This window comes from Syzygium oleosum, unplaced genomic scaffold, assembly GCF_021117445.2.
Source record: "Syzygium oleosum isolate NSW1041296 unplaced genomic scaffold, Sole_v2.1 Sole_v2.25, whole genome shotgun sequence".
NCBI lineage: Eukaryota > Viridiplantae > Streptophyta > Magnoliopsida > Myrtales > Myrtaceae > Syzygium > Syzygium oleosum.
Genome location: NW_026607509.1, coordinates 3,953,840 through 3,981,059, shown reverse-complemented (window position 1 = coordinate 3,981,059; position 27,220 = coordinate 3,953,840). Strand labels below are relative to the sequence as shown.

General features: G+C 39.4%; 1 protein-coding gene and 1 pseudogene across 1 annotated transcript in view; one reads left to right on the top strand and one right to left on the bottom strand.

Moving 5' to 3' along the window:
* LOC115671574 (silicon efflux transporter LSI2-like) overlaps positions 1 to 27,220 on the bottom strand; it is a 60,112-nt gene that overhangs the window by 12,576 nt on the left and 20,316 nt on the right. The window lies entirely within an intron of this gene.
* LOC130134958 (uncharacterized) lies at positions 1,728 to 8,721 on the top strand (annotated as a pseudogene).

Sequence of the window (27,220 nt, the reverse complement as noted above, 5' to 3'; positions counted from 1 at the left end):
GCAGCAAAATCCACTGCCAAATCATACTGAGAATGTAAATATGATCACTGGAGAAGAGAAAGTGAACAAACAAGCTTTTAGGGTTGATGTCCCTAAACTCTATGAAATCCTAGTGCTAGCCGGGCATTATGAGAAGAATGACGAGGATATTTCAACTTAAGAAAAGCTGAAGTGTATCTCCAGAATGGTAGATATGGGCGTGATATGGAGTGTGGGAAAAGAACCATCAGATAATATGATGTCGACAGTGATTGATTTATCTTCCGAAAACTTTTCTTGTGAACTCAAGACGGAGGTTGAAGCCCTGGTGGAAGAGATAAATACCATGGAAGTATCATATGACGATATAGAATCTGGAATAGTCGAGTCTTTGGCTATGAATGAAAATGAAGAAGAGATTTCAGACACTGATTTGAAATTAAATTTAGAAGAGCTCCTGGGGATCGTGAATTCATAAATGCTTCATGAAACAATGGAGAAGTGGTAGACACATTGGGTCAACCAAGTGGAAAGTATGACTATCATGTTAACTACTCACCCCCTCCAAGCTTTTTCATGGATCCTAAGGACATCATACCTGATAGATGGGGGGTATGGATGACCCGTCTGAGTCCGAAGGAGAAATGATTGCTATGATTACACCGATTATTATTGATTTATCCGTTGAGGAGGACTTGTGGGAATCCAACGAGGGTAATGTCGAGTAAGTCATCATTGATTTGATGAATGACGAGTTAGCAACTTTGGAAGTGGACAAGGATAAAACAAAGTCAATAGTGATTAAACTGTCACCTTGTGATGAAGAAGAGGTTGTGTTAAAGGCCTCATCAAAGTTTGACACAAAAGCAGTCCCCTGAAATTATGGGACAAATGAGATTGATGCTATCACCCGATCGGGCCGATGTTATGCACCTATTGAAGCAGTCGAAAAGAAAGTAGTTACTGAGGAGGAGGCAAAACAATTCTTGGCAGTGGTTAAGACCAGTGAATTTGATGTAGTAAATCAATTAAGGAAATTGCCGGCTCAAATGTCACTCTTAGATTTATTTAAGACCTCAGAAAAGCACAAAAACACGTTATTGAAAGTCCTAAATGAGGAGCATGTGCCAAAAACTATCGATGATAGGCAATTGGAAGACTTCATTGGGTCAGTGCTCTTAAAAGATCAAATATCCTTTGCTGATGAGGATTTTCCTATAGAGGATCACAATCACACGAAGTCTTTGCTTATTTCAGTGAAGTGCTGTGACAAAATGGTGGCACGGGTGTTAATCGATAATGGATCTGCTTTGAACATTTGCCCTTTAGCCACACTTTATCATCTGGAAATTGACGAGAAAAGAATTCAAACTTCAAAATCAACCGTTCGTGCATTCGACGGAATGAAGAAAGAGGTTATTGGTGAAATCGAACTTGAGCTGTTAATAGGCCATGTACTCTTTCTAGTGGGTTTTCAAGTATTAGATATTCCCAGTGCCTTTAACTTCTTGTTGGGACGACCATGGATACACACCGCCGGTGCCGTGCCATCTAGTTTACACCAAAAAGTCAAGTTCATTGTGGATAACAAGCTCGTGACTATTCATGGGGAGACTGACTTTAAAATTTTTCATGATACTGCAATCCCATATGTGGAGCCTGTGATCAAAGAAGAGTCAAGTTATCAAACATTCGAGTTAGTATCGATGATACATGTACCTGTCGGGGTTGTCATACGTGGGCCAGAAATGGCTAAATCCTCAATTATGCCGAGTAGGATGCTACTTGAATATGGTCATACTCCTGGGAAAGGTTTGAGAATTCGTGTTCAAGGGATCACAAAACCTATCAAAGCTTTCAAAGGAATTAAGAGAAGAGGCTTAGGTTATCATGGAAGCCATGAGGGCCGAGGTAACCAAGGAGACTATAAGGGTCAAGGAGGCCAACTTGGAAGTGGAGAGGGTTGTCAAGGTTTACTCCTTCCTGAACTGAGTGAAATTTTTCCGAGACCATCAAAGCTGCTGCAGGAAGAGGAAGGAGCTATTATAGGCATAGTCGAATTGTTTGAAGGAGATCTCATATGTACCATCGCAAGCGGTGAAGAGGCTAAGTCTTCAATAAGTCCTACCAAGCCTTTTGAGTAGGGATGCTTCGTATCTTGTTTCATTTTGTTTACTTCATTTCGTTTCGTTTAGGCATTCCCTTGCATGGGACATGTTTGCAATTTCAATTCGTTATTTCAATTGTAAGCAAAATCTTAGACTTTGAGCCGTTGGTCTAAGATCGTAATTTTTGTAAAACGGCCTTATCGTTTCAATAAAAGCATACGCAGGTTTTATTAAGGACGTGTGGAAGTATCAGAACCAGTCCTATGATGATGCTTTGAGGCCTGGACTTCCACATGTTTCCTAGTTTTCAAAAAAAAAATCTTTGGAACAAGGATGTCTAAGGATATGAGGACAAGTTCCGAATTCATTTTTCTAAAATCATCATTCCAAAATGTTTTATTTAAAAATATATCATGCATTACATTTGTTGGTGAGGTTACTATCCTTTTTCATTACATCTCAGGCATAACATTCAACATAACCATGATAGATACATTTGTAAGTCAGAATTGCATGATGAGAATTCTTCTGAATCCGATGACAATGACAATGAAGATGAGGATGGTCAGAAAAATATCGAACGAGATTGGATTCGCCATGAAGAGTCCAAACCTCTAACTGTTGAACAGACAGTGACAGTGAATCTGGGTGACATAAAAAAAGTTAAAGAAATCAAAATCGGGGTGAGTCTTTCTAAAGTGGAGGCAAAACGAATGATTAATCTTTTGAGAGAATATCAAGATGTATTCGCATGGTGTTATGCGGATATGCCTGGATTAGATCCGGAAATTGTAGAACATGCTTTACCAACTGATCCGAATATGCCATCGAAAAAGCAAAAACTTCGAAGGACAAAGCCAGAACTCTCAAAGAAAATTAAGGAGGAGGTCATGAAATTATTGAAAGTAGACTTCATTGAAGTATCACATTATTCTGACTGGATTGCCAATATTGTCCCTATAATGAAGAAAGATGGACGGGTCAGAGTTTGTATTGATTATCGGGATCTGAATAAAGCAAGCCCGAAGGATGATTTTCCATTACCACACATTGATGTCCTAGTCGATAGTACTGCCGGATTCGAGTTGTTTTCTTTTATGGATGGTTTTTCTAGGTATAATCAAATCCGAATGAAAGAAGAAGATAAGAGTAAAACTTCCTTCATTACTCCATGGGGAACTTTCTGCTACAAAGTGATGCCTTTTGGTTTGAAAAATGCCGGGGCAACATATCAAAGGGCAATGGTCACCCTATTTCACGACATGATGCATAAAGAGATTGAAGTGTACGTTGATGATATGATTGCCAAATCAAAACATGGTGAAGATAACATTGAAGTTTTGAAGAAGTTATTTCATCGAATCCGAAAATTCAAGCTGAGACTTAACCCTACGAAGTGTATATTTGGGGAAAAGTCTGGGAAGCTATTGGGATTCATGGTCAGTAACCGGGGCATTGAAATAGACCCTTCAAAGGTTAAGACCATTTGTGATCTTAAAGCTCCTTCAACTGTTAAAGAAGTTCGAAGCCTTTTGGGAAGGTTGAATTACGTCGCAAGATTTATTTCTCAATTATCGGAGACGGCAAAACCTTTCTTCAAACTCCTAAAGAAGAATGCCAAGGTTGAATGGGACATTGAATGCCAAAAAGCCTTTGAAGAAATAAAGCAATATCTTTCCCATCCACCAGTTTTGGTCCCACCGGTTATTGGAGTGCCACTGATTCTTTATCTGACTATTCATAAAGAGTCACTGGGAGCCATGCTCGCCCAGAAAAGACCAAGTGACCAGAAAGAGTGTGCGATATATTATCTCAGTAAGAAATTCACCGTCTCCGAGATGAATTATCCCGAAGTCGAGAAGACATGTGTAGCATTGGTTTGGGTATTACACCGTTTACGTCAATACACTCTTCATCATCAAATCTTTCTCATAACTGAGAATGACCCTATCAAATATCTTTTGGAGAAACCCGCCTTGGTTGGAAAGTTGGCTAAATGGAAAATTCTCATTTCCGAATTTGATGTACAAAGCTTGATGCAGAAATCTATCAAAGGAAGAGCCATAGCCGACATGTTAGCTGAAAATTCCAAAGAATTCGAAAATCCTGACGAGAATATCTTCTAGATGAACGTATTTTAGAAATATCAAGTGACAAATGGACCATCTATTTTGATGGTGCTGTAAATTTGTCTGGTTCTGAGACTGGAGCAGTGCTGATTTCTCCAACTAGTCAACACTATCCAGTAGCCACCAAATTGGTATTTCCATGTACCAATAACATCTCGGAGTATGAGGCTTGTATTCTTGGTTTACAAGTCTATGGTGATTCCGCGCTCATTATCCTTCAAACTGAAGGCTTATGGCGAACAAGAGATTCCAAATTAATTCCATACATGAGTTCCTTGAAGAATTGTTGAAGGAATTTGAAGAAATATCATTTGAGTATTTGCCGAGATCCCAGAATTAATTTGCTGATGCTTTGGTCACATTATCATCGATGTTGCAAGTGATGGAAGGACTGGATATCGAGCCATTGAGAATTGAGATTCTTGAACGTCCGGCTTATTGCATGACAATTGCAAACGAACCTGAGGGCAAACCATGGTATTACGATATCATGATTTATCTTCAAAAAGGAGAATTTCCTCGAGGAAGTGAAATGGCTGATAGAAAATATTTGGAAAAATTGGCATCAAAATTTTTCATCAGTGGCGGTGCACTTTATAAAAGATCCTTTGATTCAATCTTGTTGAAGTGCGTCGACGCCAAAGAAGCTAATCAGTTGATGAGTGTCGTGACCTCCCCGAACCGGCCCCGCCGCCTAAAGGTGGTTTGGCTAATGGATTATTAAGTTAAACCTAGCTCGAGCTCTCCCAAGCTCATACCAATTCGCGACTTAAGTTGAAGTTATTAACATGGAAATCAATTTCACCTAGGAGTCACCACTAATCAGTTTTTGGTCAGTCGATTAGACACCCAAGTGAAGCACGGGAGAAATGTTTCACTTCTACGAACCAGAGATTCAATGGGTACGGGGACTTGATTACACTAGCGATTTACTAGTGCCCTTTCGGTACCTAAACTTGATTACTTGCGAATTAATATACCAGGCAGCCTATCGAAAAAGCTAAGATTCCGTCTAACCATGCTAAAAATAGAAAATAACAACCAATAAATTAAAGGTGCGCAACCAAATAATCACAAAGAAAACAAGCAATCAGCGACTTAGCATCGTCTCTAAAAACGAAAAGGCAATCAAAAGCCCTAAAGTAAAGCTCTCATGGCTTATCCGATTTTTGAGAATTTTTTAGAGGGTTTTTTCTCATTTTTTCATTTTTTTGTTTTGAGTTTTTTAACCTAAAATCTAGTGAAATTAAGCCCAAAATTGATTTCTAAATATTTCCTAATTTTCTGATTTTTTTAGATTTTTTTTTAGATTTTTGGGTTTTTTAAACATTTTCGAATTTTTTTGGAATTTTTAATATTTTTATTTTTTTGAATTTTTAAATAATTTTTTAATGTTTTTATTAATAAAATAAGGATTTGGACCGGATCCCCTGACCCGATCCGCCCGACACCTGACCTGAAGTTCCGACCCTACCCGGGACGCCATTTTCATTTCTTTTCAATTTTTTTCTTTTCATTTTTCCCTTTTTCTTTTTCCTCTTTCTTTTGTTTCTTTTCTGTTTTTATTCTCTATTTTTTTATTACTTTTTCCTCCCCCTCTTCTCTTCTGCCAGGCACTTCTGCCATGCACGTTCTTTTCTTTCCCAGAACCCCCTTTCCCCGAGAGCTTCCCTCTTACACGCGGAGTTTCACCTCCGGCCACCGAACACCACCGCTAGCCGTCGACCTCCAACGTCGACGGCCACCCCTCGTTGGTCGTCGCGCCACCGCCGACGGTCACTACCCGACTATCACAGAAGCGATTCCGGCGACACCGTTATCACCGAAGAGACATACCAACTCAAACACCGCTCTAGCAAAATAAACAGCCAAAAACCAACACATGCACGCTAAAGATGAGGAGGAACACGCTGGCTAAGGCGGCCTCGAGCCGTGGGCTTCGTCGATGCGGGAAAAATCTCTCCGGTGGGAGGATGCGTATGTGAGACCAACTCGGATGATGCACAAACAGTGGCATAAAAACACAGGAAAAACACCACATCAGGCACGGAATATCAATCCAAGCTCGAACGAAGCATAAAATGAAGATTACATAGACGGATCTTGGTGATATTGGTCTCGGCCTTCGTTCAGACATTTTATCAAACAAGTGGTAGGCGAGTTCGGATAAAGGCTTAAAACTGGTCGTGAACGTGGTTTTTGGCTCAAATGTGATATGTAAAGTTCTAAACAACCATATTACACCAAAGAGCTATTTCATTTTACAAAAAGACTTTAAAAAATCACCACGACCAGATTTGACACTCCAAGCTTAAACTGTTTCATTGAGACACTTTATCAAACATGTGCGGTACAACCGAGGAATGGGGTTACGAATCCGATTTTAGCAAAACTCATGGCGTGTTCTCGGTGTGAAACGTTTAAAACAGCTTCTTTGAGTATCAAACGAGCACGAGTATCCATCAATGGGGGTCGGGCGACCATCGAAATAGGCTCGATGTGCCCGGCATCCGAGAGGCAAGGGAAAAACAAGGGAGGCGCGAGTCTCACTTGGTCGTGAACGGCACGGAATCACCGATGGTGGCGAGATGCGCAGCTGACTCTGCTCGTTTGCGGCAACTAAGCGCGATTTCTTCGATGATTTGATACCGAAACGGACGCTCTTGAAAGGAGGCGTTCATTTAAGTGGATGATTCAAGGTGACAGGTGAGCGACCGAGAGGGGGACGAGATTTGCTGGTCACCGGGAAGCGACCGTAAGGCTATCGTCGAAGAAAGACCCCTCTATCAAGCCGAGCTCTTTCTCTCTTTTCTCTCCTCCCTGTCTCTGTTTTTTCTTCTCGGTAGCTTCCACTGTTCTTCCTTTTTCTTCTCAAGCTCCTATCCCCCTGTATCTCTTGCCAAGCCTCCTCCTTTTAGATTCCCGCCGGTCCTCTCTCTTTGGTGTCCCTCCAAAACGGTCCCCGATCAGTCAACGAAGCCAGCTCTTTTTCTTTCTATTTTCAGCTCAAAGCTGCCGTTGATCAGCCTGCCCTCACTGCTCTGTCTCTGTTCTCTGTCTCGGTCAGAATGCATGCGAGAATGAGAGAGGAAGAGAGGCTGGGCTTGGGGGGGGAAAACGCAAGACGAAAAAGGGGGGCCGGGCCGAGCTGGGCCTAGGCGTGAAGAAAAGAAGAAAAGGGGCGGCTGGGCCGACCCGACCCTGATTCACCTCCCTTTTCTCTCTCTTTTTTTTTTAAATTAATTAATTAATTTTTTTATTTAATTTTTGAAAATAAACATGGAAAATATGTTCTAATAGGCCCTATTAATGCAAATACACCTATTGTCTACATGCCATGCAATTTAAAGAAAATATTTTTGGTTTAGGGGTTAAAAAATTAAACCCTAATTTTTATGCGATAAAACCCTAAATGAATAGGCAAAATTTAGGTGTCAACAATGAGAGAAATACATGAAGGAGAATGTGGCCTGCACATGAATGGTCACCTCTTAGTGAAGAAAATCATGAGGCTTGGATATTTCTGGTTAACCATGGAAACTTATTGTATCCGACATGTCCGATATTGTCACCGGTGTCAAATTTATGGAGACAAAATTAACGTCCCGCCAAATGATTTAAATCAAATGTCTGAATCATGGCCATTTTCAATGTGGGGCATCGACATCATTGGGCCGATAAATCCTAAAGCTTCCAACGGGCATCGCTTTATCTTGGTAGACATCAATTATTTCACGAAATGGATTGAAGCAAGTTCTTATGCTAATGTTACTGCTAAAAATGTGGCCAAATTCATTCGTCGTGATATTATTGCTCGTTATGGAGTCCCAGAAGCAATCATTACTGACAATGGCTCAAATCTGAACAACAAAATTGTGGATGAGTTACTTAATGAATTTCATGTTCGTCATCTGAATTCTTCACCATACCGTCCTCAAATGAATGGAGCAGTGGAAGCGGCCAACAAAAATATAAAAAAGATTCTGTCTAAGACAGTGGATAATTACCGTAATTGGCATGAATGATTACCATATGCATTGATAGCATATCGAACTTCGATCTGTACCTCAACTGGGGCAACACCATTCTCACTCGTTTATGGTATGGAAGCGGTCTTACCCATAGAAGTGGAGATTCCGTCATTAAGGGTCCTTTCGCAAGGTAAACTTTCCGAAGCTGATTGGATTCAACAAAAATATGATCAATTGAATATGATTGATGAGAAAAGACTCAAAGCATTATGCCATGGTCAATGTTACTAGAAACGGATTGCAAAGTCTTTTAATCGCAAAGTTCAACCGAGACACTTCGAAGTGGATGATCTTGTATTGAAGAAAATATTATCTGCTGTACCAGAGCCGCGTAGGAAGTTTACTCCGAATTATGAGGGCCCATATGTTGTCAAGAAAGTATTACTAGGAGGTGCTTTAGTTCTTATAGAAATGGATGGTCGAGAATTGCCAAAACTTGTAAATGCCGATGCAGTGAAAAAGTACTTTCCATGAATAAAATCAGAGGCCTAAGAGCCATTCTGGATGCAATCTGTGTTACTTTGAGTTGTTGATATCATGCATACTTGCATATGTGTTTTGCTTTGCAGGCTCTAAATAATACTCAACAAATAAATGAAAGATGAAAAATGAATATTGTGTAATTTATTTTCACCCTTCTAAGGAATCATAAATGATCGTTCTGCATGACGAGATAAATGAAGGGAGTTGTCAAACACCCAAGAAGGCAAATTCAAATGAGGGGAGTTAAGCATTCAAGAAGGAGAACATCCAAACGTTTAAAGACAAATGCGAGAGAAGGGTATGTTGTATTGTTTCCAATTCTCCAATCCTTTAAAATTCATGTTCTAACACATTTTTTTTTCAATTTTTACAAGGTAGCCAAGTCATCACGCCGCAGGTAAAAATACTCTTCTCCCTACAATCAAACGGAAATCAAATGAAGAAATTTCATCACAAAGAGAGATTCTTTAATGTTTTTCCGAATGAGAAAAAACAAGCACAAATGAGAAAAACAAGTACAAAATTGGAAATTGTGAAAAAAAAAACTCCTCCCAAAAGTTTTGAATGTCATTTTTATCTAAAAATTGTCCATTTGCTTGATGGATCAATCATTTTGAATCAAGATTCCCTATAGAGATTAATCTACTCAGATGATCTCAACAAAATGAAAATGAGATTTTAATTATGCCAAGTGAGAAATACTTAGAATAAAAAAAGGTAAGCCATTCCCAAACACGTTCTACAAACACCTTGAGAGTTAAAAAAAAAACTGTATTGTTTAAGGACAAGTGATTCATTCGCGAATAGTACATGGATCAAAATGAAAAGAGGCATTTCTTTCCTCTACAATACACGCTACATGTGTCCATAGTTGGGCCCGTTTGGTTCAGCATTTGGAAGGGGCTTTCGGCCTCGAAAGCCCCTTGGCCAAATGCTGAACCCAAATTTTTTATCCCCAAACTACCCTTAGTTATTTTGGCTTATTCCGGTTTTGCCCCTCGTGTGTACTGTTCATCTTCTTCTTCGTGAGGTGGCCGGTGAGGGAGGCCGGCGAGGCGGCCGGCGTCGGATCGGGCCAGCAAGAGGCCGGCAGCCGTCGCCCGAGGCCGGGCGACCCTCGGCGAGGGTCATGGGACCAGGCGGCCGCTTGGGTCCCGCGACCCTCGCCGAGGGTCACCCGGCCTCGGTCGAAGGCCGCCGGCCCTAAATCTGGCCCGCCGGCGGTCGCCCGACCTCAGGTGACAGCCGCCTACGCCAGATCTAGCTTGCCGGCTCCGGCGAAGGGTAAGTTAGGTTTTTTATTCCCAAAGTCCATTTGCAAAAATAATTCACCAAACACTATATTTTGGTCAAAGTAGCTTTACAAAATATTTTTACCAAACACCATTTGCATTTCCCCAATGGGCTTTCACCCAAAGGTATTTGCATTCCCCCAAGTAGCATTTTCAAAGTTGAACCAAACGGGCCCTTAACCCATTTGAGCCTTTAAATGCAAAGAATTTTTTACAAAATACCCCTGTCAAGAACCACCCCACAATAGGGCAAATTTTGAGGTCTTGGTTGACATTCTTTGGAGGAAAAGATGAGAAAGATTTCTTTGCTCTCACTTGTATCAATCTTTCTGTGGTAACTTCAGGTAAATTCTTGTGGAAATTCGAAGCATTCCAAAGTGAAGAAGAGCATTCATTTCTCTACCCAAACACTTATACCCTTTGCTAAGCCAAGTTGAACCTAAATATTCATTTCTAAAGCCCAAGTGGTGATTATCTCCCTACACAGGGGCAAAGCACGTGATTTACTAAGATAATTGGTACTCATGAGACAATGCGGAAAACATCTCAAAAGTCCACAAATAAAAAAAAATCAAAAAAAAAATCAAAAGAGCAAAAGTCAAATGAAAACTAGGAGGTATAAAAAGTAGTGTACCTAATAAAAGTAAGGCCAATGCCCATTGTGTAAAAAAAAAAAGATAGCATCAAGAGAAAAATTCTTACGTGAGGAAAAAGCATCAAAAGCAAAATGCTTGCATGAAAAGAAAATCATTGCAAATGAAAAAATCATCAGAGCAAAGAGCAAACCTCTTGTGTTGAAATGATTGGCCAATGGACTTTCGAGACAAATTAAATTTTAGAGTCAAGTACATTCGAAAAGATCGGATGATATGATAATGATGCCATAATAATCACCAACTCTTAAATCCTTTTGAAAAAAATTCTAAACCCTTCGAGCCTTTAGCCGAACCAGCGTTACAATCCTTTCCCGAAGTCTCTTCTAATTGGGATGATTCAAGTGAAAACAAAAACTTCCCAAAGAAAATACCGCTTAAAGAAGTGAAAGCAAGGTTGTCTCATCTTATCTCAAGGTTTCTCGACTTGTAAACCTGGCGAAGATGATCGATGATAATTTCATTTCTTAGCCGCTGATGCTTATCCTTTGTTAAAACCATGACCAAGCCCGCATTACAATCCTTATAAAAGACCTCATGGATTGGTCAATGTGTACTTATTGCGAATGATTCTCAAAACCTTCGACACTAATAATGAGAGGTATATTGAGTGATCAAATCTATTTCCTACATCAATGGATGGGATCAAATATCCTTCTTGAGAGTATGTGAGAAGCCCTTTCTGACTAAGGAGTTCTCATTTTGGCATACTTAATAAGCCCTTTTCACGAGTCAAGGTCATTTGACAAAGATTTTTCTCTTAAAAGAATTTGAGAATTGATGATATCTTTCAAGCCCGATGGCAGTTTTATGATATTAAATGACGTTTAATGTTTTCAAACAATTGAAATTTGATTGATTTGCTCATGCAATCAGTGTTTTCTTATTGATAACGGTCTTCTGATGTCGTCATTCATGACATTTGAGTGATATTGATCTCACCTGGTATGTTTTTGCTACTAGGGCATATGTTATAACACATTTCGTCACATGTACAGATGCCTTCTCGGAATTTCTTCAATGTTTGACAGTTACAGTGAGCTTTAACAATTTGGAATTATTTTACATGAGGCACATCTCTCTACGTGAAAGCCTGATTTCAAAAGGTTCCGAGTTTTTCCTTAAACCTTGATTTCAAAAAGGTTCCGGCTTTTTCCTTAAACCCTGATTTTTCAAATGATTCCGGGTTTTTCCTTAAACCCTGATTTCAAAACGGTTTTGGGTTTTTCCTTAAATCCTGATTTTTCAAATGGTTCTGGGTCTTTCCTTAAATCCTAATTTTCAAAACGGTTCTGGGTCTTTTCTTAAACCCTGCTTTTTCAAATGGTTTTGGGTCGTTCCTTAAACTCTGATTTTAAAAGGTTCTGGATTTTTCCTTAAACCCTGATTTTTCAAATGGTTTCGAGTCTTTCCTTAAACCCTAATTTCTAAAGGTTTCGGGTTTTTCCTTAAACCCTGATTTTTCAACAGGTTCCGGGTCTTTCTTTAAATCCTGATTTTTCAACATCAAGTCCATATGAATCTTCGTTATATGTCAATAGTTTTCAGGTGTCACCTTATCTTTGAAAGGGACCTCTTCGAGCTCCTTTTCAAATAGGGGCAGCTGTTAACACCCGAATTTTGATCGATCATCTAAGCCTTCGTTTCTTTGGCAAAATTATAAAGATAGAAATTTTCGAAAAAAAAATCATTTGGGTCTAATTCATTGGTTAGCCCATTCTATTTTTCAATTTTACTTTCAGCCCAGCCTTTCCTTCACTTTATTTCCTTTCAGCCCATTTATCTTACGGAAGACCAGCCCATTGGCTCTTTTCCCATCTCTTCCTTACGCTCACTTCAGTGAGCAAAGGAACAGGAAGGTGACGAAGAGGGACAGTGACGGACGCCCTTCGTCCATGAGCGAACCGGAGGTGACCAAAGCAAATCCGATGGAGGTTCTAGAAGAATAGATGAGCTGGCCAGTCGGTTGGAGATAACAGAAAAGATTCTGGAGCCGGAGAGGATAAAAAAAATCGAGGGAGAAAGAGTTGGCTAGAGAGAATTCCATCGGAAAAGGAAAATATCGGAAAGAAAGAAAAGGGAGGAAAAGGTATGCGAGGAGAGCGTTCCGGTGCTTTTTGATCGGAAAAAGTGCCGGACAAATCTTCTCCCTTTCCTCCTCCATTCATCGTCTCTAGAGGCTACCGAGGATTTGGATCGCTTGCCGAAGTCCAATTTTCCGAAACCGATTTCACCATTTTTTTCATCCAAAATCACGTCAGAATCGTAGTTCATTCGTCGAGAAAGAGGAAACATAGCCCGACGTCCCTTGCCGTCGCTGATTGAAGCTCCGTTACTTGAGTTACTTAGATATGCCTTGCTTTGCTCTGTTTTTTACTCATCTATGGAGCTTGAAAGCCTTCGACTGAATCAATGAGACTTTGGATCAATAGTGTGATATTGAAGCTGTGCCATGGAACATCATGATGATTTGGATTGTGATATATCATTATCAAGCCGAGAATTGCTCTAAAACTGAGTCTTGAATTTATGTTTTAAGTTGTACATCAACTATTCGCTGAAATGCTTGAATGAGATGTTATGATTTTAGAATACCGAATTTGATTGTGAAAATTCTAAATGAGTTATGATAAACTGAAACCGAGTTGATGTGAAATACGCTGGTTTAGATCTTCATACATTATAATCGGACCGAAAATTGCGTTGAATCTCACTTTAGAACATATACTTTAATTCGCATATCATATGTTTGATGAAATGCCAAAGAGATGATTGAATCTAAATCTATGATTAAACTTAGAATCAATTCATGTTTTGCTCTCATAATCGTCAGACTTTATCTGACTTCGAGTTTCTTCGTGTTTTTTTTCGGTGATTTCTGTAAACTTTTGTGGCATATTCATCATTCGTCCGAGTCTACTATGGTTGAAATTTCTGCTGGATTCATTCCCCTCGCCGAAGATATGCCCGCGGTTTGAGGCCGCCACCGTTAGTTTTCTATCTCTGTTTCGTACATGTGATTGCTTGTTTGTTTAGATTTAGGATTTGTTGTTGTGGCCAGAAGTTTGCTGGCTGTAAAATGGAATTTAGTTGCCGGAGTTTATTTTCGTGGCCGGTGTGTGATGAGGGGCGATGGTCGCTATAAGTTATAGTCAACGGAAGTTCGGTGATGGTCGGAATAGATGGCCGATGGTGAGGGTTAGAGAATCGGTGGTAATGGATTTCCAACGGTGTTAGTGATGTTTTGGTGGAGAAGATTTCTCAATACAGGTCTCGGGAAGAAGAAGACTCGAATAAGAGAGAAAAGAAAAAGAAATAGAAAATAGAAAAAATAATAATAAAAAAAAAATTTTGGAAATAAAAGATTCATATCAGTTTGCAAATACGGCTGAACTAAAGATGTTGTGGGCTAAGGTAATAAGCTGGGCCAAATAGAGAAAGATGTGGGCTAAGATAGTATTGGGCCAGATGGAATTTGATAATTCGGTTTTATCCAAATTGGGCCAGTCCAAATTTAGACCCAACTTTGGGCCTTCTGGGTCCAGGTCAGACTAGGAAATCAGACCAGTTTCCCCTGACTCGGTTCGAAATCCATTTTCCAAAAAAAAATTTAAAAAATTTAAAAAAATTCAGAAAAATAAAAAAATGTGAAAAAAGCTAAAAAGATGTAGAATTCTCTTAGTTTGGGGCTTTTAATAAATACTTTTGGCTTGAACAAAAAACGAACCCAAAATTGAATAAGCCTTTAGGGCTTTACCTTAGGGATTTTTTATTGTTTTTTTTTAGAGACGATGCTAGGTCGCTGTTTGAGCACTTTCATTTTGATTTCATTTGATTGCATACTTTAAATTCATTGATTGTTGTTTTCCCTTTTTAGAGTGGTTAGAATGAAAAATGAAAATTCTCAATTAGTAAAAGATTGCTATGACATTTTAGTTAGCAAATAGTCAAGTTAGGTACCGAAAAGGCACTAGTTAAAAAACTAGTGTAATCAAGTCTCCGATCCCTAAGAATCTCTGGTTGCGTATGTTTTCGAGGTGACACTCCCGCATCTCGATTAGGGTTTTTTCTAACCAACCCTTAATCGTGGCTAGTGGCGACTCCTATTGAACAAACAAATTTAAACAACAAATGTCACGCGAGGTATGAACTTAGAGAGAGTCCAATAAAGTATCTCTAAACCTACTTCCTTGAGGCGGCCCTCGAAGGGTAGGTCATGACATCTCATCGATGCACTTTCAGTTAAATCTCACTCGGAATTGATTACTCTTGAGAAGACTAACCGTTAGGGAAAGACTATCTAGGAATTAAGTATGTAGACCTAAGAACTCGACCAGGGATTGACACTTCGACCATAAGAATTGATAAGGGAATGTTTTGGGCCATTATAGACCGATCCAAGGATGGTTATCGAACGATTTACTGATGATATACAATTGTATCGCGGGTGATTCTGCCTGACCGTTGTATGAATTGCGAATGACCCTAAACCTATTCCGAATGATCGCATCTCTCAGAACTAGTGACTGACCCTCGCAATTACATGACATCCGAGGTCGCTATGATTTGAGTAAACTTAAAATGTGGTTTGCTAATTGAATCAACCACGGGTCGATATGCGTAACTCCTAAAAGCCACCGTTAGTTTGAGATACGCTAAAGTCGTGATTGATTGATTTTGGCCACAGATTAGAACCCGAATTTGGGTATCGAACTTTCAAGAGTTCTACGATGAGTCAATTGGACGTCGCTTCATTAAGTTCAACCATGGTCAGTTTGCTCGAAAATTGTCAGAAAAGTGGAATTTGGACCGGAAGTTAGAAAAAACCATTTTACCCCTGAGATATTTGAATTCCGTTGTTGTGTGGAAGGGCAATATGGACTTTGGGACACTCCCCTCTTGGCCGAACACTTTGGACCCTTTTGCCCCTCTCCTCTTCTCTTATTTACTAGATTGCCATTAGATATTTATCAATCTTGTTAGGGAAGATTCAATCTAGACCCTTAGATCTTGGCTTGTTCTTCAAGATTGAATCTAGGCCCTTGGTTGCTAGTGGGGTGGTTGATGGGGTTTTGATTGGATAGACTCTCTCTCTCATTCTTGTTTCTCTCTCACTCTCACTCATTACACTCTCTCCCTCACTCTCCCTCTCCTCTCACCTTTGGCCACCACCACCAGCTCGACCAGCCACCATTCGCCACTCCAGCCGCCGTGGTCGTCGCCGTTGAGCGCCCGTTGCCGCCGTTCATCCCGTGGCCTTGGCTGCTCGCCACCACCCTTGTTTCCTCTCTCTTGCTCGACTGACCACGATCACCATCACCATCTCCCCATCTCCATTTCGGCCACCGTTCATCGTCACCACCCGCCGCCATCACCGTGAGCCACCAGCCGCCGTTCGCCCGTTACTCACCATCGGTCACCCTCACCGTTAACTCTCTCTCTCTCTCTCTCTCTCTCTCTCTCTCTCTCTCTCTCTCTCTCTCATCCTTATTGTTTCAACCACCGCCACCACATCACCACACCATCACCACATCACCGTCACCAGCCACCTGCACCGCCGTGAGCAGCTGAGCCGCTCGCCATTCCGCAGCTTCGCCGACACCGCCCGAGCTGCTGCTGCTCTGTTGTGGACGGTTGCTGCCCCCTTTCTTGGCTTGGTTTTGCTTAGGTTTTCCTAGTAAGTGACTTCCTAATCCTTTGTTAGGGTAATGGGTGACTAATGGATGTGTTTAGGGGCTAATTAGGGGTTATTTAGTGACTGTTTAGTAATGGTTTTACGGGCTTATTTGTGGACTGATTTGGGGCTGCTTTGTGGAGTGTTTAGTGGCTGATCATTGGTTGAGTTAACGGCTGAATGGTGGATTAATCTTTGGTTGATTAGTGGTTGTTATGGTTGCTTGTTTAGAGTTTGATTAGAGACCTTTTAGTGGCTGATTATGGGCTGTGCATTGGCTGACTTGGAGACCGAATTGTGGCTTGTTCGGATTGAATTAGGGGTTAATTTTGGCTACTCAATGGATGATCATGTTGGTTTACTCAATGGCCGGTTGTGTATGGTTGTTTAATGGCATGACTTGGTTGATTTGTAACTGAATTGATTATGGCTTGTTTGTGGCTGATTTGGGATGCTTATTGGCGGACACGATTGTTTGGTTCGTTGGAAGTGCCATTCGTGCTTGATTAATTGCGTTTCATGGCATGTTCGTTCTTAGTGATTTGCATGTCATAAACACTCGACATTGGCTAATTGCAAAGATAAGAATTGGCATTGAGTGAATAATGTGTGCGCATGGTCATGACAAGTGCCGTATAGGTGGGAGTTCTAGACGATGCTCGGCAGGAGTTCGGATGTCGTCTAGGCGAGAGTTCTAGACGTTACCAGTCGCGGTAAAGGTTGGACCGATGCTCCTTTATGAAATACCGTCTAGTACCCGGCTTGCCGGGGGGTGCTCGATCCCAGACATTGCCATGCCCGAAGTAGCAGGACAATGCCCGACTAGACTGGAAGACCGGCGGGGGTTCGATGTGGCCCGAGGAATCGTTAATAATCTGGACAACTATGAGTGTGATATGCACTGGGATTGCTATGCTTGAGCGTAATGTTAAGTATGTCTAGGTTATCAACTGTGTTATGCAAGATTATGCCGCGGTTGTCTTGTGTGTGCTCAAGGAGCAAATTGCCATACTATAATGATTTCTCATGTATAGGGTTGCATATGTGCCGAGGCGAAGTAAGGACGTACGCGTTAGAATTGTCCGGAGGTACGCGTTAGCCTAAGCGAGGCATAGGGAGTTTACTTATTGAGATTTTATCTCATTATTGTATTCTAACCATTTTAGATCCCCGATCATGAATGGTTCTCCGCAACATTTTGGGGTACTGATGGATATGAACTATCAGTTAACGGAGTACCCGGTAGGAGAGGATAGGGTTTATATTAGGCATGCCACGACTTTGTGGGTGGACGAAGGGTTTGTGTTTTGGAGGCTTCACACCTTTTTGGCGTGGTTTTATCGAGATGGGGATGAGTTGCATGGTCCACTCCGAGGAATTGATGTTCCCCCTGATGATGGTATAGGGGAGTGGGATCCCATGGAGATAGATCCTCTCGATGGGGCGTCATCGATCTTGACACCGGCCCAGAGGACTCAGACTCCGACTCGGTTCACTCGCTGACTAACCCGAGGATGCCTCCGGGGTACCACGGGGATTGATGATAGGCTTAATCATCCCACCTTTTTGGAGCGCCCTCTTTTGGTAGAGAAGTTAAGCTAACCGACCACCCGATTCTTTTTGCTTGTGCGTGGTTTGTAGATGTGCCCTTTAGTAAGGCTTGTATATTGTATCTCCTGTGATTAATTCTATGTTTATATAAATGGCTTCATTCTTTTGAGTATCACTGTGTTTCCTTTACTATCCCTTGCTTGGTTGTTGTTTGGGGTGTTCAAAGTTTGCTTCCGCTTGCATTCTTTCGTTGATAAGTTGTTTGGGTCGTTGACGAGTTCTGGGACGTCGCATTCCTAATGACCATTCGTGGGATGTTGCGAGCTCGTAGGGTTCGGGGTGTGACAGTCTCATCCATAAACTCATACAAGGGAATTTTCTCGATGTCAAATAGGCCGTGACAAAGGTTTTAATCATCTAGCATCATTCACATACATTTCATAATAACATAACAATCGCCACGTACATCTTATCATTTGCCATTTCTCATGCGATTAATGATAAACAATCAATTGCATGCACTTCAGCACATATATCCTCACTCTTTCCATGCTAAGCTATCATCATTTAATCGGAAGCCATAAATAGGTAATCGGTAACTTAGCAACCGATGCTCATAAATTGACAACGTGAACATCGACAACTCAAATGATCGACCATGTAAATCAATATCATACTATTTTTCATATAAAACATAGAAGTCAATATCCATTTATTGTCATTTGCAAACCATATGTTATTCATGGCACAACCACCATCCAGTGTATTTCAACTTCACGTGCAAGTCATAACAACATCACATTTGTCACAAAAGTCTGTTTATATTTTCATTTAAACCACGGCATTCAAACAATAACTTGTTTTCAAAGTATAAGACTTCATTCTCTTTTTACCATATCATCACCATAAAATTTCTGATTCTTTGATCAACTCGTTACAATATCAATATTTGCAATTAAGCCCCCAAACTTTCGAAATTTACAATTTTGCTCCTATACTCTCGAAATTTACAATTTCATGAAATTTCGAAGTAAATCAATCATTAAAACATCCTAAGTTTCTGATTCCGTAACAACTTCCAAAATTTTCGGTATTTGAAATTAAGTCCCCCAAACGTTGTGAAATTGCAATTTTGCCCCTAAACTTTCAAAATTTGCGATTTAGTCCAATTTCGAAATAAATCAACCATCATAACATTCTAAGGTTCTGATTCTGTGTTTTTTTTTTTTTTGTAACCCAGGGAACCCCCGCACGGCCGACAGCCGGGAGGTAAACCCTGGGGGCGACACGTGCTAGCCACCACACACGTGCACCGGTTAAGTCACCCTGCGGCGCCCGGGATTCGAACACCCAACCTTTTGCGAGAGGAAGAGTGCCCTTTCTAGCAGCGCCACCCAGGCGGGTGGTGTTCTGATTCTGTGGTTAGTCCTCAAAATATCCAATATTTGTAAATTCGTCCTCAAACTTGCTGAAATTACGAATTTACTCCTAAATCTTTTGAACTCATTTTCTTGAACCGATTTGATGTCCTTCAATTAATCTTACTTAATAATTCACTAATTAATACTAAAACTCATAAAATAACCTTGTTAGCTACACCCTCTTACTTTCGTAAATTTTCGAAATTCGTTCTTAAGTTTGCCGAAAATTACTAATATATCCTTCTCACACCTAATTTTACCATATTCACATTTTTCTCGGCAAAAGTACACTAGAAGTGCCATAACTTGTGTACGGCAATCACTTTGGTGCCATAACTTTTTTTCGGATCACTTTGGTGCCAACTTTTTTGAAAAACGATCATTTTAGTGCCAATACTGACGTGGCTCGCCGGAAATCCGATGTGGCGCTGACACGGCTCGCCGGAGAGGTCCACGGCTCGCCGGAGAGGTCCAGTCAGCATTAAAAACCAAAAACGACGCCGTTTAGCCCGCTGACGTGTACTTTTTTTAAAAAAAATTATATTATATTATAAAAAAAAAAAAAGCCTGCAGCAGCGGCGAGGGAGCCCTCGCCGCTGCTGCCGCCAACCCACCACCGCCGGGAAGGGCCGACGGTGGTGGGCGCAGTGGTCGGCGAGGGTCGCCGGCCCCTAGTCGAGCCGCGACCCTCGCCCGAGCCAAGAGGCCGGATCCGGCGAGGCGAGACCTCGCCATCGCCCAGGTCACGACGGCGAGGCCGGACCTCGCCATCGCACGGGTCGCGACGGCGAGGTCTCGCCTCGCCGGATTCGGCCCTCACCGACCACTGCGCCCACCACCGCTGGCCCTTCCCGGCGATGGTGGGTTGGCGGCAGCAGCGGCAAGGGCTCCCTCGCCGCTGCTGCAACTTTTTTTTTATAATTATTTTAATTTTTATTATTTTTCTAAAAATTAAAAAATTCGAAAAAAAGCCACATAATTTTCACGTGTACAAGTCAGACCATTTTTTTTAATATAAATGCCAGGTCAGCTTTTTGGCCGGAATTTTGGCCGAAGTCACTAAAGTGATTTATTTTCCTTCGACTTGGCACCAAAGTGATCCGAAAAAAAGTTATGGCACCAAAGTGATCGCCGCACACAAGTTGTGGCACTTCTGGTGTACTTTTGCCCATTTTTCTCATTCAAGATGCAACAAAACATACTAATAATCTCTCAAAGGCATTCTAGGCATGTAGAGAACTTTGTAATTCAAGCTCAACAATCACAATAGGGTAACGTGCAATTGTTGAAATTCAATCATACATAGAATAGAATCTAGAACACTTGAACAAACAATCAAACAACCAAGTTCAAAAGTATCAAGTAGATCAATCTAACTTAGCGTCTAGATATTTTCACTTACCTTGAATGAAAGACTTGAATAATTCAAATCCTTAACCACCTTGTAAGATGCTTGATAGGCAGAGATTAAAAACTTAGAATAACACAAATTGGATAATCTTGGAAGCTTGGATGAAAATGGAGTTGGAGCTTCATTTGGTGTTTTGGGAGGAAAATTTGTTCTTGCTCAAGAGAAGATGAAGATGCACGAATGAAGGAGGAAGTGAAATGGGATCTTCATCATCCATTTGAGTTGGAATTAATGAATAACTAATGTTAATGGCATTACGGTGGACAAGATAACAATAGATAATATTCTTTACTTATTTTAATATTTAAAGTTCAATTAAACTATAGTTAAGTGGATATGAGAAATGATTGAAAAATGGAGGTTTTGTGTAGTAAATCTCCACTAACATGGTTTTCATTCTCTTCATTTTTTTATTAAAGAATAATTAAAGTTTCCATTATTAGCTTGAGTTTAAAAAAATAATTATCCACTAACTAGTGTTATAAATTATGTCATGCATGAAGTCATAAAAAATAATATGTCGTGCATTATGTTATCATGAGCTAAATGAAATGGCTTAATTAAGAGTATATGGTAAATACTAAATACTAGGTGAAGATAAATAGAGAAATCGTATTCGTTTGAGATACCGGTAAATCAGAAAATTGTTTTGTAAATTATTATCATTATTAATAAAAGGCATAGGGATACTTAATTTCATTAATATTTTAATATTTGAAAATTATTCGATACATATTCAGGAACGTATCAGTCCTCATTGATAATTTACTAGACTAATTATATTTCCTTCAATATCTCTCACTAACTTAATATCTTGAATATCATGAACTACGAAGAAAATTTCATATGTCACACGATCACTGGATCGGCCAAAGGAAAAAGGGTAGAAAAAAAATAAAGAAAAGAAAAAAAGAAAACAAAATTATTAAAAATTATCCACGTTAGCGTTGGCGACGCCACGTAGGATGGCCGATATCTACGTCAGTGATTTCCGGTCAAAATTGGCCAAAGTGCAATAGATTTTGATTTTTTTGGACAATTTTCCCTTTATTCACACTAAAAAATGGTTTTTCCTTATCAAGAAATAAGAAAAGATCTGGCTAGTCCATTAACAATTTTCAGGAAGATAATGACAACATTGTGTACACCTGTACACAACATCGTCGGACGGTTAGTAGAGTTGAAATAGACACCAAGATATTTTTTTTGGTCAAAAGAAGACACCTAGATTGACTCGGTAGGTGTTAGATGATTGCTGATTGATTGTTTCTATTCGGGTTTTCAACGTTGTTGATGACGATCGATCATGATGTTGCCAAGTTCAATAGACAGCGAGTCAGAAGAAGTTCGAAAATGAAATGCTTCGATCTGATTTTGCTATGATATTGGAGAATTCAAGCGAGATGATGAGAAATTCTCTCAAGTTCGGTAGACTCACTGGCTTTTGAAATTTCTTTACGTACAGATTAATTCATACGAAGTGGGGATTGCGGAGATGATGCGTTCTCAGAAATCAAATGACCAAACAATACTTATGTATGTATAGGTGCCCTGCTGCCGATGGACCGTATAATAGTACTTCGTTTATTTGAGTATACAGACATTTGCCTGAGGTTGATCAAATGAACTCATCTCTTTGAAAAATTCTCATGAGTCACGGCTACGATGAAGAACCTCTCGACTAGAATACGATCTCTTTACATAAAAAAGACTGCATTTCTACTTGCAGGACTTGTTCCCCACGCCCTTAGAAGCTTCCGAATGAGCTTTACTTCATTGCAGATTCAGTTCACGCATGTTGTTCTCATCATTCGTTTTGAAAGCAAGATTAGCATTCATACGCTATCGGCAAAATAGTGCAGAATTTCCACGTGATACTACTCTTCTTGTGTAATCTGATTGCTATTAAGGATTAATGAAATCATTGATCAGATACTTGCCTCCAGGTCGGTCCCTCTTTCATTTTATAGTGAAACGATATGATAATCTGTCGAGGCTAGGCCATGGTCTATGGCCCAAAGCATATAAACAACAGCTCAGATAAGCTAGCAAGAACGATGGGTCAAATGTCATCTATTAACACGGGGCCACAGGCTTTATAATACACGCATTCAAGATAGGGCAAACATGACAGCAAACAGCTAGAGACTCCACCGAGTATCACAGCAATGAGCAATTACGTATTTTCGAAACGAATTTGACTCCTAGGAAGAAAAAATCATCATCGTCCTCATCATTCCTTTGTTTTTTTCTTCTTTTTTTCCTAATCGAGTGATGATACAAGAGTCTCCGACTCGGTAGACCGAAGTGGGAGTCCGACTGAGCCGGCCCGTAGGGGCAATTTTACGCTTTTGCCCCCTCGATATAACAGCAGCCACTACAAAAAAACAAGGATTTAGCCACGGAAATTAGTGACGAATAATTTTTCGTGGCTAATTTTGCGATGGAATTTGCGACGAATTTTTTTTCGTCGCAAATTAGCGACGAAAAATTATTCGTCGCTAATTTGCCACGAAAAAAAAATTCGTCGCAAATTCCATCGCAAATTAGCGACAAAAAATTCGTGACAAATTTGCGACGAATTTGCCACGAAAAAAATTTCGTGGCTAATTTGCGACGGAATTTGCCACGAAAAATTTCGTGGCTAATTTGCAACGAAATTAGCAACGAATTTTTTCCGTTGCTAATTTGCGACGGAAGTTGCCACGAAAAAATTTGTGGCTAATTTGCGACGGAATTTGCCACGAAAAAATTCGTGGCAAATTTGCGACGGAATTTGTGACGAAATTCTTTTTCCGTTGCTAATTTGCGACGGAAAAAATGTCGTCGCTAATTTGCGATGAAATTTTCTCACGAAAAAATCCGTCACTAATTTGCTTGAAATTTGCGACGAAAAATTATTCGTTGCTAATTTGCGACGGAGTTAGTGACGGATTTTTTTCGTCGCTAATTTTGCGACTTAATTTCCTTCATGATATTTGCTCAACGAGTGTTAAAAGCATCACACATGGAGAAAGCTGGAGAGAGACATTCCAATTATTCTTTACAATTTAGAAAGGATATTTCCTCTATCGTTTTTTGATTCAATGGAGCATCTCTTAATTCACTTGCCTTATGAGGTCAAAATTGCAGGTCATGTCCAATTTCGATGGATGTATCCATTTGAGAGGTGAAAAATTTTTCAAAATAAATTTCAAAATACTTTATTATATATTATGTTCTGATAAACTTCTTTCTATTGTAACAAGGTTCTTATATCATTTGAAGAAAAAAGTTAAGAATAAGGCGTGTGTTGAATCTTCAATTTGTAATACATATATTATGGAAGAAGTGACAACATTTGCATCATACTATTTTGAGTCGCGCGTGCAGTGCAAGAGGCAAAGAGCGGGAAGAAATGATGAGGATCACATCGATCCCAATTGCAAATCATTCTCTATTTTCAATTATCTCGGTCGACCAAGCGGTGCATGTAAGTTTCGTTACTTAACAGGCGAAGAACAACAGACTGCCCATGCATATATTTTACTGAACTTTCTAGAAGTGGAGCCATACTTTCAGTAAGTGTATATTTGCAAATATATGTATTGCGTGTCAAATATTTACTAATATATAAATGTAAATTGTTAATAGGATTTTTCAAAATTCAATGTATGGACTACCACCAAATGAGTTTGACCGTTTATGCGATGAACAATTTGCAGCATGGTTCAAAACATATGTAAGTTGTCTATAGACCAAAACCAAGTTATTAATATTTTATACATCATTTAAATATATATTATTGACTTTGTGTGTGTGATGTTAGGTTCACAGTAATCATGATCAAGTTGAATAGCAAGGATTGCTATATTATCTGTCATGGGGTCAACAGTTAAGCATACGAACTTAGCCAGCATATTTCATAAACAGGTATAATTTTCACACTCAAGAATATGGAATAGGAAAAGCCACAATGAATAGTGGTGTGTGTGTTCGGTCATCAAATTGTGGTAGTTCAAAAGATGATTTTTATGGCTTGTTAGATGAAATCATCGAGATAGAGTACCCCGGACCATTAATGCGGGTTGTATTATTTAAGTGCATGTGGTTCGACCCCGTCAAAGGAATGAAGGTGCATACAAAGTTTAATTTGGTTGAAATAAATCACAAGAAAAGGTATATGAAATATAAACCATTTGTGTTGGCACAACAAGCAATTCAAGTATATTATGCATCATATCCTAGTTTGAAACGTGACAAAACTGATTGGTGGGCTATATGTAAAATCAAAGCACGAAAAAAAATCGAGGAACACTGGAAGGATACATCATATCAACAAGAGGAAGTTTGTAACGCGATTCAAACTAAGGAATATAACATTCCTACTCTACGAGATCCATGTGGAGCAATGATAGATGTAGATCTAACTGAAATTCGCGAATCAAATTTAGAAAGTGTTGCAGAATCTGATTTTGAGACAGAAGATGATGAGGATGATGATGAGGATGAGGATGATGATGATGATGATGACGACGACGACGATGATGCTTAAGAAGAAGATCAAGATCAAGATGAAGACGAATGTGAAGATGAAGATTTAGATTTTTGAGATTTTTTACTAATTATATCATAATTTTTTTATTATTATTATGACAAGAGTTTATTGTTGTTGTCATATTTATTATTATTGTTGTTGTCGTAATTATTAGTATTGTTGTTGTTATTGTTATTATTATTATTGCTATTATTGTTAATTAAACGTTATTGTCGGGAAAAAAAATGAATTAGGCGTGTGTGGGCTAGTAGAAATGAAATTCGTGGCTAAATCCGTAGCAAATTTGCGACGGATTTATCAACAAATTTCATAAAAAAATTGCCCACAATTCATTTTTTATGAAACTCGTGGTAAACTCCGTGGCAAATTTGCCACGAATTTTTAAAAAATGGCCACAAACATGCATAAGTAATCTTTTCATGAAATCCGTGGCAAATTTGCCACGGATTTCATAAAAATGCCTATACACATGCCTACGTTCATTTTTTATGAAATTCGTGGCTAAAATCAGTGGCAAATAAAATTCGTGGCAAAAATCCGTAGCAAATTTGCCACGAATTTCATAAAATGCCAAAAATTCATTTTTTATGAAATTCGTGGCTAAAATCCGTGGCAAATTTGCCACGGATTTTTGCCACGAATTTCATAAAAAAATGAAAGTAGGTATGTGTGTGGGCATTTTTTAAAATTCGTGGCAAAAATCCGTGGCAAATTTGCCACGGATTTTAGCCACAAATTTCATAAAAAAATGAATTTTTGGCATTTTATGAAATTCGTGGCAAATTGCCACGGATTTTTGCCACGAATTTCATAAAAAATGAACGTAGGTATGTGTGTGGGCATTTTTTAAAATTCGTGGCAAAAATCCGTGGCAAATTTGCCACGGATTTTAACCACAAATTTCATAAAAAAATGAATTTTCGCATTTTATGAAATTCGTGGCAAAATCCGTGGCAAATTTGCCACGGATTTTGCCACGATTTCATAAAAAATGAAAGTAGGTATGTTTGTGGGCATTTTTTAAAATTCGTGGCAAAAATCCGTGGCAAATTTGCCACGGATTTTAGCCACGAATTTCATAAAAAAATGAATTTTTGGCATTTTATGAAATTCGTGGCAAAAATCCGTGGCAATTTGCCACGATTTTTGCCATTTTCATAAAAAAATGAGCGCAGGCATGTGTATGGGCATTTTTTAAAATTCGTGGCTAAAATCCTTGGCAAATTTGCCACGGATTTTATACAATTTCATAAAAAATGAATTTTTGGCATTTTATGAAATTCGTGGCAAAATCCGTGGCAAATTTGCCACAGTTTTGCCACAATTTCATAAAAAAATGAAAGTAGGTATGTGTGTGGGAATTTTTTAAAATTCGTGGCAAAAATCCGTGGCAAATTTGCCCACGGATTTCATAAAAAAATGAATTTTTGGCATTTTATGAAATTCGTGGCAAAAATCCGTGGCAATTTGCCACAGTTTTTGCCATGAATTTCATAAAAAATGAACGTAGGTATGTGTGTGGGCATTTTTTAAAATTCGTGGGAAAAATCCGTGGCAAATTTGCCACGGATTTTAACCACGAATTTCATAAAAAATGAATTTTGGCATTTTATGAAATTCGTGGCAAAAATCCGTGGCAATTTGCCACAGATTTTTGCCACAATTTCATAAAAAATGAAAGTAGGTATGTGTGTGGGCATTTTTTAAAATTCGTGGCAAAAATCCGTGGCAAATTTGCCGCAGTTTTATAGCCAAATTTCATAAAAAAAATGAATTTTTGGCATTTATGAAATTCGTGGCAAAAATCCGTGGCAATTTTGCGGATTTTTGCCAATTCATAAAAAATGAACGTAGGCATGTGTGTGGGCATTTTTTAAAATTCGTGGCAAAAATCCGTGGCAAATTTGCCACGAATTTTAGCCACGAATTTGATAAAATACCAAAAATTCAG